This window comes from Rhipicephalus microplus, chromosome 6 (genome assembly GCF_043290135.1).
Source record: "Rhipicephalus microplus isolate Deutch F79 chromosome 6, USDA_Rmic, whole genome shotgun sequence".
NCBI lineage: Eukaryota > Metazoa > Arthropoda > Arachnida > Ixodida > Ixodidae > Rhipicephalus > Rhipicephalus microplus.
The window spans coordinates 75,867,386-75,878,798 of NC_134705.1; the positions used below are offsets into that span (position 1 = coordinate 75,867,386).

The following is an 11,413-nucleotide window of genomic DNA, read 5'->3' on the forward strand; positions in this document are numbered from 1 at the left end:
TATTTCAAAGCTGTTTTATCTCATTCCGTCTATACACCGAACTGCAAACAATAATGCATTCTTTAAAACATGACATCGTAAAAATGAACACGAAAGTAAGGATTGCTCAATTGTTTAGTCGAGAATACCATTCACAAACGGAAACTGGAAACAAACTAGATATAAAAAGTGCTGTTGCGCCTATAGCCGTAGATACCGTGTTAGTGGCTGTAGGTGCAATCACATTTTTTCCTGGGCTTTTTTAAGCGTTTCTCTGCACTAAATCTATCTATCCCTATGCAGCGTGAAAACCCGCAGCATTCGTCTATAGCTGCTATTTCGTGAACATTTGCGAAAATCCACTCGCACAAGCGCACTACACATGAGGTGCCCATATGGACAAGCTATATCGATGGATAGATAGTTAGGCCGAGCCATTGTGTAGAAATAGTAGGATGTTTCATACTCCGTACTTCGTAAGCAGTAGCATGCTGGAAAAGCATGTTCTTATGACTTTTCTTCTCGTGGGCTGCATCTTGACGCTGGTATACGGAAGGGTTCCATGGAATTTTGTTCCCAGCATGCGCGACGTAGGTACCTGTCAATTTAAATCACCATAAAATGCATCATATATGCTTATTGTAGCAGTATCACTGCTTTAAAAGTAGTTTAGCTGTATTCTACCAGCTTTGCTTTACCGAAGAAATATAGGATGGGATAGACGTGGTTTTTAACCGTAAGAATGAGTCAACTTCACTTTATTCGTTTATTTGTGTAAACAATGTCAGGAACTATTGAACAAAATGCACAGCTTCAGAGTGCTCTGCGTCGTAATTAGGCATGAATATATGTAGACACGTTCAATACACAAGTTTGTGTCTATTAAAAATGGTTGAACACTTCATGCTGCTAATAGGTATAATTGAATCGTGCGATTGAAGCCCTGTGGCACGTACGGCTACAATGCCTTCATTTATGCTGAACACAAGCTAGGGTTCATGCTAGTTCATTTAACCTGAGTTTTCACTGATGAACAACTTTGAACCATAAAGGCAAATGATTGCTCTTGTCTTCTGCGTGGCTTTCTCATGCATGCGTGATATTTTTAGCTAGACTCTTGCAGGAGTACAGTTCAATGGGTTCGCTCGTTTATATTTGCGGAAATGGATGCCATCGCTTCAGCAATGTCTCTTCTTGTCGCTAATGAAAGTACGTATGCTCATTAAGGCCTCCACCCACACTTTACTACCGAGCTAGCACACGAGCATTAAAGACGGCAGTTAAGCATCGTTGCTAGTGAGCGCACAAATCGCGCAGTAACTGTAGATCCATCTGGTCATGCAACGTTCTTTTTATCACCCTTGTTTGAAATTTTTTACCTCAGGGAAACTCAAGTTGCAGTTGCCCCTGACTGTGTTTGCCAGCCTAGTGCTCTTGGGCGTTGATATACCGTAATTTACACAAACATATGTGAGGATAGAAATTGTTATGCTGAAAGAGACAAACTATTTGAGGAATCCTTTCTGTGTTAACGCTTTATTTCTACTGACGTTATGTCACGTAAGACAAGATCGATCACATCGGTTGCATTAAAATATATTTCTTTATTGGTTTCTGCTTGTTCACATACAAGTCTACTAATAATAAATACATTAGTACGTATTTTTTCACACGTGTTGAGGAGAACTCCTGGTTCATGTTTTTTCTTTTTCTTTCAGTTCGTAAATACGACAGAAAAAATATGGACGTACTTCACAAGTGAACCTATCGAAATTGAGTGTAAGGCAGACGGAAAACAATACCTCAGCCTGATTTCGATTGAATTCGAACGGTCTTACTACTACAGGAAGAAAAAGTAAGATCACATAAAAATACAAGTGTATTTGAGTGCAATAATTTTTTTGTGTGTGGTATTTCCAGGATGTGCTACTCACTAGTGGGCATGTTTGATCCCAAGCACAAAGACGTCATGATAATTCACTCTCCAGGTAATGCAAGTGTTGAAATTTAATGGCACATGCTGAAATGTTTACCAAACCGTGTGCCCTACAGTAATGTCGCAACGCTATTTTATTTTACCACAAGAGCATAAAACTATGAGAACGCCTAATGGGAAGCTAAACATATTTATACGTAAACTGTATTACTTTCGAGCGCACTGAACACCAAAATCGTCATAAAATTGGCGATACACAATTCAAAGTGCGATGTTAGCGGGGAGCTTGAGTGGTGCGCTCAGCTGGAATCCTTGATTGGTGGAATGCATCGTTATCGGTGCAGACCGCAACTACAGCTGCTCGCGGACATGCAGTGCGGTAGTTTTACTTACACTTAGACTTATAATAAATACAGCCACCTATTGAGTATCCAGAATTGACATGAGCGCTTTCATGTAAACATAATTCAGTGTATAACTGTAATTTGAGCACATAAAAAAAAGCGGGGAGGGGGAGGGGCAAATATTTACTGAAAGATGATGTGAACTACCACATTCTAAATGTTACAGGTTTTTTCCCTTAAACATAACTGTTATTCAGAGATAGAAACTATACTTTAACTGCAGCTGTTCCTTAAGGCACAATACACATTACCAGAAATTCGTTTCAATAGGATTAGAGGCCTGGTTGACAGTGATACCAATGATCTGAACGAATCCACGTCCGTTTCTGTTAGGCATTTGCTTCTAAGACTAACGTGTAATGGAAATAAAAACAGAGTATATAGACATTGCGAAAAAAATACACGCTGTTTAGGTGCGTTGAGTGAAAGGAATGCTCGATGAAAAGCTGCCATATAATTACGAATAATATTCTCCGCGTCGTCCTTATCACTATATACCTATAAGCGGCCAAACTTTCTTGTTTCGTGCTGACAAGAATTCTAATAGTTGAAACATATACACCGCTCTTGTGACTCTGAGTAAAACATACGCGACATCCTTGTTAGAATGCTGCATTTCATGTATGTTCAATCGGTGTGCATCTGTTAGGTGCAGCGATCGCCATAACATATTTAATTGGACAATGTATGGCACTATGCCTTCAGGCGTATGCCCATCATTTTAGTCTCATAGCTGTATGTAGAGCAAGAAAGTGCTTCATTTTGAGCAGAGTGAATTACACTTCGGTTGGTTTGAAAGGTACAGTTTGACCATTGAGAGAAGTGTAGTAATAGATGTTTGACTTATAATGGAGGGGCCCTGAAACACTTTTTCGAGTAACTATAGAATGAATTCACTCGAAGAGCTTATTGCCTCACGAATTCACCACTGCGAAAATTTCAAGATTCCATCTAGTGCGCGTGCCCGAACCTGGGTGACCCAGCACGCCCACGAGGTGGCGTCGAGGTAACCTCTTGACGTCCCCTAATGGGAGGCTTAAGCCCGGCCACCTAAACCTGCTGTTTTTTTATGTTAAAGTTTATTCCTCCTCCTTCTCCATTCAGAGCGAGTGGAGTTGCAAAGGCTTGTCGCATGCTGCAATTGCATTCTCTCAACTCTCGTCTCGATGAAAGCGCTGGAAGCTAAGCAGGTAGGAATGGCAGCGCCACAGAAAAACGTCACGCGTGCCTCTTGACCTAAAGCACTTTTCCCTTTTTGTTTTCTTCGAAGGCATGGCTTTTTCAGTGTGATCGTGCGTGCACGTGTGGAAAAGTAGCGGCCTCCCGTGGGGATGTCTGTAACGAGTGAGCGCGCCATGCTCAAATTAGCCAATAGGTGATAAATGGGTACGGTGGAGGAATATGAGAGGTGGCTCAACTGTGCCCGTCCAAGCATAACGGTTTCGCTTGCGCTTTGAGCAGTTTCCGATGGAAGGCGCGCGTGCATGAGGGCCATCAGTCACCACAACACATAGGGCCCAACGCTGTGAATACTTGCTCTCTTAAGCAATGTAAGCTCATAAAACTATCTTTACGTGCATTATTGCACGTCTTTTATAAGTTTTAGCAACGTTTTTCTATGCACAAGCGTTGAAGTACTCATATTCAGTGGGTTTGGCGACTTTGGGAGCCGACGCAACTGTTATTGCAGCCGGCCGGTGCGATTCTAATGAAGTCCACCTCTTTTAGCTACTTTTCAGTTTGATAGCGGGAACCCTGTTTGGCATAATGAAAATGTCTGTAACGTATTAAATGACACCTCAACACTAGTGGACGGCATCTCGCAAAAATAGCCCTTTTCTTCACACAACGCTCTTCACACCGTCAAGCTCCAATTTATGGCGATCCCATGAATCAGAAGGCAGAAATGATTGCGGTATTTCGCCACACAAGCTTTCGAACGGCGAACAACAAGCTTCCCCTGGTCCTGACTGCGCTTTTGGAGATTCTATATCGATGCCTGCCTGGGCTGCAGGCATCTCATCGCAACTCATGTGACAGCTCAGCGGGTCGTCATCGTTGTAGCTGACGCTAGAAGGGGCGTCTTCTCTCTTCGCTAACGCCAAAAGCTGCCTTCCAGCGGGCCGCTTCTGAGTCGTCGATCTCTTCGAGAGGTAGGGTGGGCAATCCGGAAATACTGTGGAAACAGCGTCACACGCCAGGGATGATCGGCGTGGCATGCTCATCAGTACATTGCCGTTGAAGTGGGCAGTCCACGTCTTAGTCACGAGATGAGACTTGAAATGTCTCTCGCAAACACTGTCTGTTGCTTGTAGTGGACGAACTTTCCTTGGTATGTCATGCCGCCAGACCTCGAGACGCTCGTCATCTTCCCGGGTAAAAAACAGCGGGTACTTCTCCTGACACGACTTGTAGCCGATCGTGCAACGCGGGACGAAGCACTTTTTCTCCATCAGAGGTTCAAAAAACGATTCATACCGCAAGAAACCATGCAAACGCTACACATGTTTACGTGTTCACCACATGAAACTACGCGAACGATGGATGGGTGGATGGATGGATGGATGGACGGATGGATGGATGGACAGATGGATGGATGAATGGATGGATGGATGGTTTTGGCTGTACCATTCAGATCAGGCGGTGGCTAGCGCCACCAAGCCGTAATACTAATGAACCAGAAACTAGATTTTTTTCTTCGAAATAGCGAGGTTGAAGACTCGTACTTTGCAGTGAAGTGTAATTTTCACTCGTGCCTTGACATTAGCCACCAATCAGATAACCTCCTTCTAGTTAATTCTACCCGCCTAAAGTCTATTTTGCCCTCCCTGTCCCTAAACCCTAGTGCTTTGAATGAATAAATAGATGGATTGATATTGCTGTACCCATTATATCGGGCGGTGGCAAACGCCACCAAGCCGTATTGGCCCCTGAACAAACAGCACCGCCTTTCGGAGGGAGGGCGAAACGCACGCAAATCGTCGGCGCGCGCTCAGTACGGCGAGGCGCCGCTGTTCACACACCTTTCATATTCCTCCACCGTGAGATGGGTTTACTACGTGTTATTCTTGGGTGTATTGCGGGATTTATCGAGAGAAGAGAAAGCAATTTTCAGCTGACTTTGATAACCTATTGTGGATTCCAGGCCGCGTGATGCGCTCTATATTTAGCTTGCGTGTTGTCCGGAGCCTCTCCAGCCGATTGGCAGCGTTTTATGACCATGCTCATAAAGTGCGGCGGGGCCCCTTTAAATATCGTGTAACTAAAAATGGATCTTACAAAACTTCATATTACACATTTCCTAATAAAAATAACCCAATTTCACACATTTTCCTAAACAATTTCTTTTGGGAAACCTTGTATATCTGTTTTCTCTTCTTTTTCGCAGTGGCATAACAATTTGGGCAGTTCGCGTCTGGCGCGGCAGTTACGGATGGCCTTCAGTTGGCAGATCACAGGGCTCGAGACACGCGTTGCAGAACGAGGTTCGCTGCAGCTTCACACCACGCGCTGTCTGAACAACGCGCTCCGCAGAGTTTATTCGATGTCAGCCCACGCCCTGCCCCAAAGGACGTGTAAAACGCTGGTTGGCATCCACATCCCCTTATTTAAAAGATCTTGTTCTTATCTGCCGTTGATATGAATAATCTGAAACAATACTTAATGACAAGACCGGAAATGTTGCCCAATTATTGTGAGAGTGAATAATCTTCGTACAGTTATGAAAATTCGTGCGAGAATTGCAAAAGGCAAAAATTTTTTTTCGATTACTTTTCGGCAGGCTTTTATGTTGCTGCCGTTACACGGGCATAGATGCTCCCTCAGCACAAGAGACCAGTGTGCTTGGTGATCCTGAATTTTCCGGATACAATATAACCTGTAATACAGTAAAAAAACTGTGCGCGGTAACAAGAAAGTATTTCTTTTGCGTGGTCGCATTCTATTTGAAACCGATGTGAACATCTTCATGTATTGTTGGCATCGGCAACTCTTTATTACAGGATAGTTTTATTTCGGACATTGTTACACAACATGAAATATATCACTGAGGCAGAGCAAAAGGATACTCGTACGTCTTTTTACGATGCCTTCACCCAGCACTCGCACGGTAGAAAGCCAGCAAAACCAGAGAAAAAAGTACCATGCTCCACACACAAAAAAATAAGTACAGAGAAACCAGAGAAAAAATATGTTCAATGACCATCGCACAGCTTATATAAACGAAAAAGAAGAGCCAACAAGATATTGGGACAAAATTTATTCCAAGTTGACATTGTTTGGTTTTAACAAATATACAAGTTATAGAAATATACATAAATACATAATTTCCAAGTTCATTGCAAAACAATTGTATATTTCAAGGAGGCAGAAAAAGTTGGTTTACTAGTTCATTTACTAACATAGTTATGTTTTGATTGGCCAATTGAATTAGGAATAGGTATGCATTCAACACCGAGATAACCTGGCAATCTGTAGTTTAGTACCATAATTTGTCCTTGGTCTAGACCTCGCAAATGAAATAGTGCGAAGATCATATTCCTCTTCTTTGCTTAGATATTTGTTTGAAAACGTGGTAATATCATGTTTGAGTTTGTGGAAAATCATTGTTGGAATTCGTGGGAAATATTACAGGAAATGTATTCGAAAAAAATTGTTTTTTCCTATTGACGAGGCCTCCTCGACAATGTAAAGAATTAATATTGACAAGTGCCAACAAAAAGTACACATATGTACCTCTGCATTTTATATTTATGAGTTGGCACTTGCATTGGTCTGTAAAATTTTTACAGAATTATGGTGCGCGCATAAGTGGCGCATGATAAAAGGTAATGCTGTCAAAGTTAGCAGCATATGTTGAACTTGCCACGTATTTTTTTCATAAGGCGAAAATATATTACGTTTCTGACTTGATGTAGCATTAAAATTTTGAATGGTAGAGTATAAGGGTAATCAACAGGACATGCGATATATGGGCCACAGGCTTTTCTATAAATACACATGAAGGAACTCTGGCACTCGGCACCTGTAAGGCGTGGTGCATCGGCGAGCATGGAAGTGATAGGTCATCAACCTGTCTAATCTTCGCCCTTTCGTCTTCGTTTCTATTGCCGAGGCTTGAAGTTGCTTTGTTACAAAACGAGAATCAGCAAATCTTCGTCAGTTGCACTTCACAACCTTAAAATTTTAGGCTCGCCAATTCAAATCAGGTCCCGATGATTCCAAAGGTTCGTTCTTTGATTTGAAACAAAACAAAAAATCGTCGTTTTCTTTCAAAGGCGAAAAAAAACACGCTCCTACCTTATATTTTACGTTTTCAGAAGGAGAAACTAAACGTAATAAAAAGAACACGCAATGGCCATTATGACGAATATGCTAGATCTGGTGGTAATCCAAGTAACTATATTAATTTATTTATTCAACAATACCATCAATTGCATTCGAGATAAATCCAGGAGGAACAAATAATATGGTAAAACATACAAAAAGACAGAAAGGAGAGAAAAAAGAAAAATCAGCAGTACACAAAAATTTGGTTAGTAAAGACTACCTTGAGACTGCTGCAATATCTGCAAAAATAGTGGGCCCAGAATACCTTAGCAGGTCGAACAGTATCACGCTATTATGAACAATTTCCAATGCACACACACAAGCACGCCAAAAAGAAACATGCGTCAAGTCGCAGCTATTACATTCGAGTACTTCAATATAGCTATAGTATTGCAATGTGCTCTTAAGGCAAGGCGTTAATTTATACAACATGCCTTTAGGCATGGTAAAATATACCGTTGGACGAGGTACCTATTTATAAGACATACGTTTAGGCATAGTTCTTACTTAGATGCCTTTATTATAAAAACCACAACAAACCACATATTCGATAAATAAATGGTGAGAGTATATGGTCTGTTTTCGTTTTTAGGCAGCGCTTTTAAGCAAACGGAAAGTATTGGATATCTGGATGAGAGGCTTGCCTGTGCAGTCGGGAAGGTGACAATGCCTGGCTCAAGTGAGTTGCGATGTTTCGATGCTTTCATTAATGTTGAAATGTACCTTCGTGAAAAGACAGGCTGGAAGCTAGCAAAAGAGGAAAAACAAGGAAGACAAGAAAAACGGCAACACACTAATTTTTTGTGAGTTGTTAATTCTGTGTCCATCTTTTTCTTCTGTTTTGTGACCTTGTGCCTTATCATTCACGAAAACCTATGCGCTAACTGACCCAACACACCGTATTGTTAAGGCAAAGTTTAGGTCTTGTTTCAACCTTGATTTTTAACTTCGGCGGGCCCTATATAGGCCCATGCAAGACCGCGTATTTCACGCTAAATCAAGACTAGTAAGTAGAAGCAGAGTTGTTGACAGACAATAATGAACGTGTGTCATAACGCTTAGGAGACATGCACCGGGCTGATCTGCAGGTACTGAACGGTGAGTGACGGTATTCGCTGCCTTCGTGTCTGTCAGCTTATTACACCTTTTCGTGAAACATATGTGACGACATTCAAGGAATACAAGCAGCTCATCTTAGCTGGGCCCATAGCCCTGTGCGCTCACTTAGTTTTATTGCAATTTAAACTCTATACATGTTTATGCTTCACGAATTTGCACTGCTGCCGTTGGATTAGCCATCACCGTAAATTTCTGTACAAAATTCAATCACATAACACCCTCTCTCACATTTGTTACCTTAAGCACTAGGGAAAATTGAAGAGCGATGTCAACTGATGTCGAGATGAAACTGGCTGGCCGCTTCTGTTGCACGTAAGGTTAAGCGATAACACTTGCCGGCGTGCGAAGTCTGTCATCAATTACTCCTCCAGAAGAGAGCGAACGCCCTACCTGTCTTTCGTGAGGAACATGAAGGGAGGCCAGGAAAGGAGACGAGCAGGGCCTGAATCATTTGAAGGACGTGGCCACTCGTACACTTCGCTCGTAAAATGCGGGCACCTTTAAGCTCGGCTTAGTGGAAAGCCATGGCAATATCCCCATGCGCGTGCATGAGAGCGTCGGCAAGCATAAATCGCAGAGTAAAGCTCGAGCATTGTGAAATCCACATTGACACGCTCGTCCAACGACGGAGGTGCGCTGGTGCTAAGAGGCTCAATCATTGCATCTATGGTGGTTGTGATGAGGCTGCTGTAGTCCCCGGATACATCAATTGCTGTCCGACCTTGATGTAGTGTCATGTCCCGGAATGATTGCCTTGTTGCGGAATTATCTGCACCCTCAGTATCACCTGCCCGATCTTAGAGGTTTTCTTAGGTCCAGATATTCGCAAGAAGTCCTCCACCACTGCTGGTCAAAGTTGTCGAGATGCCGAAGAACATTTCGTTGAGTTCGAGGACAGGCCGAAAGGCCTGATGGCGATTTGTTCTTCTGTGCTCTGGTTCTGGGCGCTGACGAATGGTACGAAGAGCCTGATATTGAGAATCAATTGCTAATTTTTGCATGGGGAGGCTAATTTGTCTGCTTGTGTCAAGCAGAGAAGAAGCAATGATGTAATGACCATGTGTCAATACCCGGTATGGACCGATGCGTCGAAAAATTTTCCAGTCTGTTTGACGGATGGAGTGAGAAGTTCACTGGCTAAACCACATAAACATTTAGTACAGTCATCCTCAAGAGACGCTACGTATAGGAGGTGGCCAGCGTTTTTATAGGATTTGTCTACCATCTTTCAAAGGATATAATGTTGCCTGATCTTAACAAACGTATTTGTCTCTTAGCATTCTGTCTAAGGCTTTACTTTCTTCTGCTCTCGCTACTAGTAGGATGTATACTTCCTCTCGGCTACTATTACTTCTTGCAATATCGAAGGCATACAAGTGGCCAGTTTTAATTCATCGCACATTCCGAATGCCCACTCTTGATCAAGATGGGTGGTAGATGTGCACTAGGTGGAGATGCGTAGTGGGCCACGTCCACGTAGGCCGCATTGCGCGTAGGTGTGATGTAAGTCTGGAGTCATGCTCAACATCGACCGTCATGAAGTCGAAGGAGTATGCTTTTCGGAAGAGCCGTATGCACGATGGTAGTGCTACCTCTTCTGATGCGGATGGCAAGGTGAAGAGGCCAATCCGAGTTAGTTTGCAGCGGCCGGTATTGCTTTCACAAAGTCTCTACACCTGTGCTGTGTGGTGGGCTTCGATCAGCTCTCCGACAGTGTCGTAGATGCCGAGGCAGAGGATATAGGACGTAGAGGTCGTACGGACGGCCTTGAGGCCAGTCGATGCTGCTCCTTCAGGGGCACAGTAGATGAAGACATAAGGCGACGCGTACGTGAGGAAAGAGATGACGAAGGCTTAGATCAGCTGGAACAGCTGTTTTTGTACTGATCTCGCCAGCACACAAGCTAGCGATGAGGTGTGTTGTTTGAGGTATGGCGAAGGTGAGCCGTTCTACGCAGTAGTATTGTTAGAGAGAGCGTGTTGGAATAATTCGATTGAACAAATAAACCTAAAATCAACGTGTAGTCAACGTGCGGTGGTATGACTTCTTGATCGAAGTAGAAAAAAGGGCCGGAAGGGGATATGACATTACGCTACGTTGGTTGGGAGGGCGAAGCAGTAAGAAATAAGATTTGCAGTTGGCGTATATATATATATATATATATATATATATATATATATATATATATATATATATATATTGTCACGGGGTCATGACGTGGCCGAAGACAGGAGACTTCGTGTTGGCATTTAACTGTTTATTTGGGCGAACCTGTGCCCGGTATACGGAAAGTCCAATTACAGCAGCAGTCTCGCACAGATAGCAGTCTCGAACTGATAGCGGCGAACGGAGCGTCGGCCTTCGATCAACAACTGACAAGCGGCGAAGCGCGTCGGCATTTATACTCTTGCCGTCGAATGTTCTAGCGTTATCGCTGGCGGCGGCGTAGGTTCCAGAACAATCTGTGCCGTTCGCACAGTGGGCGTGATCTTATCGAAAGGATCTACTACAGTCCGGAACCTTCTCGAAAACTGCAAGCGCGGTTTGCGCTGAGAATCGTGTGGTGTTTTGGGACGATAACAAAAACTTGGGAAATGGAACGTGGCATTGCCCCCCTCTGAAAAAAAGGCATCGTCCCGATGCTTTA

The 11,413-nt window shown here is 43.2% G+C and overlaps 1 long non-coding RNA gene across 1 annotated transcript; it reads left to right on the forward strand.

Annotated features, from left to right (window-relative positions):
• The first annotated feature begins 472 nt into the window (after positions 1 to 472).
• On the forward strand, positions 473 to 7,726 carry LOC119167587 (uncharacterized). Its single transcript, XR_005109255.2, has 3 exons — positions 473 to 569; positions 1,698 to 1,834; positions 7,638 to 7,726. It is a non-coding gene; the product is annotated as an uncharacterized LOC119167587 (long non-coding RNA).
• Positions 7,727 to 11,413: the final 3,687 nt, after the last annotated feature.